This window comes from Lactuca serriola, chromosome 2, assembly GCF_051521515.1.
Source record: "Lactuca serriola cultivar US96UC23 chromosome 2, Lser_US96UC23_V15, whole genome shotgun sequence".
Lineage (NCBI taxonomy): Eukaryota > Viridiplantae > Streptophyta > Magnoliopsida > Asterales > Asteraceae > Lactuca > Lactuca serriola.
The window spans coordinates 180,070,044-180,076,654 of NC_136409.1; the positions used below are offsets into that span (position 1 = coordinate 180,070,044).

Sequence of the window (6,611 nt, forward strand, 5' to 3'; positions counted from 1 at the left end):
GAGCTTTATTCCTCTGATGAACCAGAAATGAAGCTAGACTTATGGATCTACTCTTCTCCAACACTTCCTTGCTCCTTCTTCAAGTCTCTTCTTCTTCAAAACCTCAAGAATGCACCAAAAATGGCTCAAAACTCTCAAAAGTGTATTAGGGTTTCGTAGCTAGGGTTTGAGACTGCAAATGAGGCCAACCTTTGGACGTTAAGGTGTTTAAATAGGGTGCTAAACCCTGAAACTTAGGGTTTTATTCTGGCAGCCCAACTCGTCGAGTTGAGAGCATCAACTTGTCGAGTATACTTTAAATCCCGCGTCTAAATTCCATTCATACTCGACGAGTTTGGGGCCCCCAACTCGTAGAGTTCCTGTACAAAAAATGAATAAATTGATTTAAAATACATACCAGGAATCTGGCGTTACACTTAAACCCATGCATTGTTGTCTTTCTCTATTTCTCATATTTGTTCTCTTTCTCTATTTCTCATCTTCATTGGTGTCAGGGATGCCCTATATTATGCTTTCATAAATTGATAATCCATAACTCATTTGGTGTTTCTACCGATAAAGAAAGAGTGAAGACAAAAGGCATGTTCAACACAACTATATGGTAGTTGGTAGGTTGTAGTGTTTTGTTAAACATTATGTGAAGTAGCTTTTGGATTTGAAGCGTTTTGTTTAAACTAAACGCTAGAAGCTTGTAGTGTCAAACAAGAATTTCTGTTTAAAACGGAGCGTTTTGTCAAACGCTAGAAGCTAAAAACTCTTAAACGCTTCCAAACGCTCCGTGCCGAATACATTCAAAGACTATGAGTAATCTACTCTAAAGGTAGCTGTAAGTATATGTAGCAAAAGTACGATAACATCAGATAAAAAAGAAAATAAAAACTTTATTATGATTTAGTAAATAATCTTTTAGCTTTTAATTTTCTATAGATATCAATAGAATTTATATTGATTCAATTGGAGAGGTTTTTATGTAATCTTGAAAATAAACACAAATGTATATACACATATAATGTGTAATTCAAAATCATAATGCATAATCTTATAACAATACTAACTAATTAATTATAATCATAACTATGAAAAAAAAAAAAAAAACTTGTTTATAAACTTTGGTTTCGGCCCCCTTAACAAGCTAATTCCCATCAAGTTAACATTTTGGCATGAAAAATCCGGTTGAATCTGCTTTACATATGTGTAAATTTAGACAAAAAGGGTATTTGATGTTGATTTTGTTTGTTATGTACCTATTTGTGAGACAAGCAAAAAGATGCTTAACCATTTACTATTTTTTGCCATGCTTGTATCGTATTTCATTTTGAGGCAAATTGATTGTTGATGGGATATAGATATTCCAAGATTCGTTATGATCTCAAATTAAATTGATAGGGTGGACAATCCGACCCTTAATGTGGCCCAAAGACGATGCTTAGATACGGTTGTTCTCACAACTTTATGGAATCTTAAAATCTTTAGTTTTCGTAAAGCTTTGAGTAAATTGACCGGCTACGTTGGATTTATAGTCCCATTATCATCATCTCTTCTATGTAATATAGTTCTTATGTAAATGTGTTTCTATATCTAAGCATCTTCTTCTAACTTTTTAATAAAATATTTTCTTTCAAAAAAATAAAAATAATTAGTTTTCAACCAAATACACTGTTTATCGTGATCTTTCAATAAATACGATCATCATAATTATTAATTAAACATACAAAAATGTGGGTTTTGATTTGTCAAATCTGGATTCTTAAAGACATGTAAATGTGTCTTTTTATATTTAATTCGTTTATTTTAGAGACACTATGTCAGTGTCAGCGACACATTTAATGCACTTACATCTTTGCAAACACCATTTCTAAAACAATTAAAAAATAATATGATTTACTACATGTTTTTTGTAAAAACCATTCACTTCAAATTTTAAATATTTTTTTTGTATTTTTACTAAGAGAATAAGAACGAAATCTTATGATAGTTGTTTTAAATACATAAATAGAATTTATTTATTTGTTTTAATTAATTTATATTTTTTCTATAAAATGTTGCAGTCTGTTATATTCTTTTTGAAACCAACATAGTGGAAAGAATTCAAGTTAATATCTGAAAAATTATTTTGATTACTTGTCGAAATTACACGTTACGTTATATAGTCCATCCATTTATTTTCTAAAAAAAAAAAACTACATTCTGTGAAATACATAAAAATTATTTATATTAAAAGTGATTATAGTCTACAAGATTAAATCAACTTTTTCCTCATTAAATCACTATTTAAATACTCATATATTTAAATACTCATAAGTTATATGTATCAAATAAGTCATTGTAAATGTAGCTTAATAATATAAGCATGAACAAATTTTTGCATAAAAAATGAATAGAGAAACTTTTCTCGCGAAGGATCTTCTCCTTGCCCGGAGCGGGTCAACTCTCCAAGTTGTCCCTTACTTTTTGCCCAATGAATAAAAACTAATATACTTTCTATAATATTTAAATACAAACGTTTTTTTTAACACATTTTTAATAAATTATGAAATAATGTCCAAAGTGTTTGATATGTATTCACAAGGGAATATGTAGAAAAAAAAATTTAACAAGGTGTGTATTTTTTCTTGTAAAGTTAAACATAAATAATAGTATAACATTAATTAAAAATTAAGAGCAATTTTTATCTAAATAAGAATACAAGGCTGTTAAATTTCGCGCCCCAAATGAACTACAAAACTCTTTCTGAATTATTTAATGCTAATTGTTGTATTTGAGATGTATTTTCCAATTTTAAGCTATTATTAACTGAATTATTATTATTATTATTATTATTATTATTATTATTATTATATATATATATATATATATATATATATATATCATCGGGAATAGATAATTTCCTCCTCCTCCTTCGAATCGGTGAAGCACTGGAGGTGCTTCCCGATTTCTGATTCCAATCGTGCATCTCCTCCTTAATCCGACGAAGATGAGCACCGGGGGATCTTCCCCTTGATCTTCTTTGCTGCCGACGACAGGAGAGGAACGAAGAACCGTTGACTGCCTTCCTTCGCATCTTCCGCCATTGAAGAATTTTTCAATTGCAATTCTATCATCGGTCTCCGCCATTGAAGAATACAAGCAGCATAAGAGGGATGAGGTGGATTTCAACGTTTAGGGAAGCGGTTTTGTGGTTGTGAGCTTCTTGTAGGAGACGTTTCCATGGCGACAGAGTGGGTAGGGGATTGAACCTTGTGGTCCGATTTGTGAACTTGGAGTGAAAAGGGTTTGAGGATTTTGGAGGTTTTATTAGACAAGATTTAAGAGAGAGACTATGTCAAATATACTTATTTTATTTCCTTAATTGCAAGATTCAATTAAATGATTTCCTTAATTAAAAGTATAAAAGGTCCACAATATCCTTAAATGATTTATTTAATTGTTTATTATTTCTTAAATTCTCATTGGTGCATTTAGGCACATAATACTTGTTAAAAACATTTAAACCTACCTCTCTCTCTCTCTCTCTCTATATATATATATATATATATATATATATATATATATATATATATATATATATGGTTAAGTTCAAATGAGAACAATATTTAATGTTAGAACGTGAGAACACTACTTTATGTTACTATTCTACTATGAATTTAATATGTATAGTATTGTAGTAATTATAATATGAATATATTCAATTTTATATTGCTATTCTACTATATATATATATATATATATATATATATATATATATATGTGTGTGTGTGTGTGTGTGTGTGTGTGTGTGGTAATTTAATAAATTCTAATGTGATTGTTGAATACGATTTTTCATATATTCGGTGATAAATAACGTCATAAAGTTTTACATACAAAATTTTAATGTGAATATTAATGTGTGATTATTCGTATATTTGTTGATGAAAAATGTCAAATTGTTGTATATACAAAATTTATAATAGAATAGTAAAAAAAGTAGTGTTTTCAGGTTCTCATATTAAATAGTGTTCTCATTTGAATCTTACGAAACGATTATGAAAATATAAAATATCAGTTTTAACAACCTTGTGTGAATGTGTATATATATATATATATATATATATATATATATATATATATATATATATATATATATATATATATATATATATATATATATGTAAAATAGAATTATAGAATCTTAGGAAACGATTAAAATATAAAACATAGTTTTAACAACTTTGTGTGAATTTATATAATCTTTATTTATTTTGGAAAAATGTGAGAAGAGAAAGGGAAGGGTAATTATGGAAATAAAAAATAAACAGTACAGGGACAAAGAGGAAACTCAGGGGGCATTTAAGTCCTGGTTCAGAATCATGTAGGTCATGTCACTCTCTTCCTCTCTCACCATGCTGCAACAAACCCCCGAAACTTAATCCGACGGTCAATACTCTCCCTCACCGGAGGAGATACACATTACACCACACGCGCCCTCTTTCTCTCCCTCCCTCTCTCTCCTCTCCATCATCATTCATAATTTCATAATATATATATCCATACACACAGACAAATGACGCCGTTTACGTCCAGGTAATGCTTCTCCTATCATCCTTCAAAACACTTGAGTGTATGTGTGTGTTTGTTTGTTTGTTTGTTTCTAGTTTGATTTCATGCCCTCTTAATATTTTTTTTTGAAAAACTGAACTGATTTCATGTTTCTACTCTCCATCTCATTTAGGGTTTTATGAAGATAGGATCAAGCGGTTATAGACTTGTTGTGATGCAACTTTAATTAGCTTCTAAATCTCTCTTTGAAGGTGCACAATTTACGTGAAATCTCTGCTGTTTTATCCAATTCAGTGAAATGAGCTGAAGCAACTCATCTGACAAAATTTTACCATATCATTAGGTTTTCGTTTGGAGAAGGAAGAACAAGCGTGTGATCCAAACAGGTTTCGAAGAAAAAAAAATTAACAATAGAGGTGGGGTATAACTTTAGAAAGAATATCAATCTATTTTGTTTCAGTTCCAGATTTCTGTGGAATTTACATTCATATCTCTCATCCTCTAAAACCTAGCTTCACCTCTTTCTTCTCCTTGTGTTGTGTTTTTTTGATTTTGTCATATTCTTACACTTGATTCATTCATCGATGTATAATTTAATAAGTCAGCCGTGTGAAATTAAAAACGTAACTAAAATGAAGCTTCTCTGAATTCAATTAACAATTAATATTCGTTTCTCTGATCACTCGCATGAATGTGTGTGTGTCTAATCACCATCAACAGATCTAGTCTGTCAACACGATCAATCACAATGATTTCCTTTCTTTTGTATATATTTTTATTTAATTAGTTAAATCTACTTTTGCAGTTGTGAAACTATGTATGCAGTTGTGAAGGTAAAGGAGAAAATGTCTTCGAATTCACCATGTGCAGCTTGCAAGTTTTTGCGTCGTAAATGCACACAAGAATGCGTTTTCGCACCTTATTTTCCACCGGATCAGCCTCAGAAATTCGCCAACGTACACAAAGTCTTCGGAGCAAGCAACGTCGCAAAAATTCTCAACGAGCTCAGCGCCACCCAACGAGAAGACGCCGTTAACTCCTTGGCCTATGAAGCCGACGCCCGCCTGCGTGATCCGGTTTACGGCTGCGTCGGATTAATCTCGATTCTTCAACACCGACTACGACAAGTCCAGATCGATTTGGAAAATGCTAAAAGGGAATTAGCTAATTACATCGGACCTTCGGCTATGCTTCCGATTTTGAATCAAGGGTTTATTCAACAGTCGGCTTTACCTTACAACATGCAGCCAGAGCCGGTTTTGGGGTTGACCGGACCGAGGAGTTTCCGGGAAGTTCAGCAGATTCTTCAGGATCATCAGCAACAGATTGGGGTAACTAATGGTGAGAGAGGACAGCCGGAGGTGATAAGAAACTACGATCAGCAGCGGTCGTCGGGTGATCATTTGGGATTTTCCGGTGGGTTTGATGCGGTTTCAGCAGCGTCTGGGCAGGTGAGCGGCGGCGAGTTCAGCCACATGACCACCGCCGCAGCCATGACGCCGTCTTTATCACTTGGTGGCTCTTATGATAATAATATATATCAGATTCAACACCAGCCACAGCACAACCTTCACCGGCAACTGTTGCTCCACCGACAACCGCTGCCACCGCAAGGAGCCGAGTAACCGGCCGGGAAGGGAGATGCTTTGGACGTTGTTGATTTTTGTCGTACTGCCTTTCTCCACACAATTTTCTGTTCTTATTTAATTTTAAAATTGATTTAGTTTAATTAGTTAAATTGCCTTTTTTACTCTTTAGCGTATTTTATTTTACTAAATTGTTTAATTTAATGTCTATTACTCTGTTAGTTAATTTATTTTATTTCATTTTTTATCATACTCAAAAATTCAGATAAATTTTGAACATAAATGACCTAAAACGATCTGAATCCATGCAACATTTGCAAGCATTATAAGTATTTTAATTTATTTTTTTCTACAAACATGATAAGGAAATAATATATAAAGTTTATAAAAAAAAATCAATTTGTTACAATAGAATATAATAAACAAATAATATATCAAGTTTATAAAAGCACATCAGATTTTGTGACGTCGTCGATGATAAGAAAACAA

The 6,611-nt window shown here is 31.9% G+C and overlaps 1 pseudogene across 3 annotated transcripts; it reads left to right on the forward strand.

The window, feature by feature from the left end:
- The first annotated feature begins 4,346 nt into the window (after positions 1 to 4,346).
- On the forward strand, positions 4,347 to 6,372 carry LOC145087556 (LOB domain-containing protein 10 pseudogene; annotated as a pseudogene). 3 transcript variants are annotated; one of them, XR_013700841.1, is made up of 4 exons: positions 4,347 to 4,560; positions 4,709 to 4,787; positions 4,880 to 4,952; positions 5,342 to 6,372. The product of XR_013700841.1 is annotated as an LOB domain-containing protein 10 pseudogene, transcript variant X2 (transcript). The 3 variants fall into 3 exon arrangements; XR_013700842.1 differs by lacking the exon at positions 4,347 to 4,560 and adding an exon at positions 4,570 to 4,597; XR_013700840.1 differs by lacking the exon at positions 4,347 to 4,560 and having other exon boundaries at positions 4,631 to 4,787.
- Positions 6,373 to 6,611: the final 239 nt, after the last annotated feature.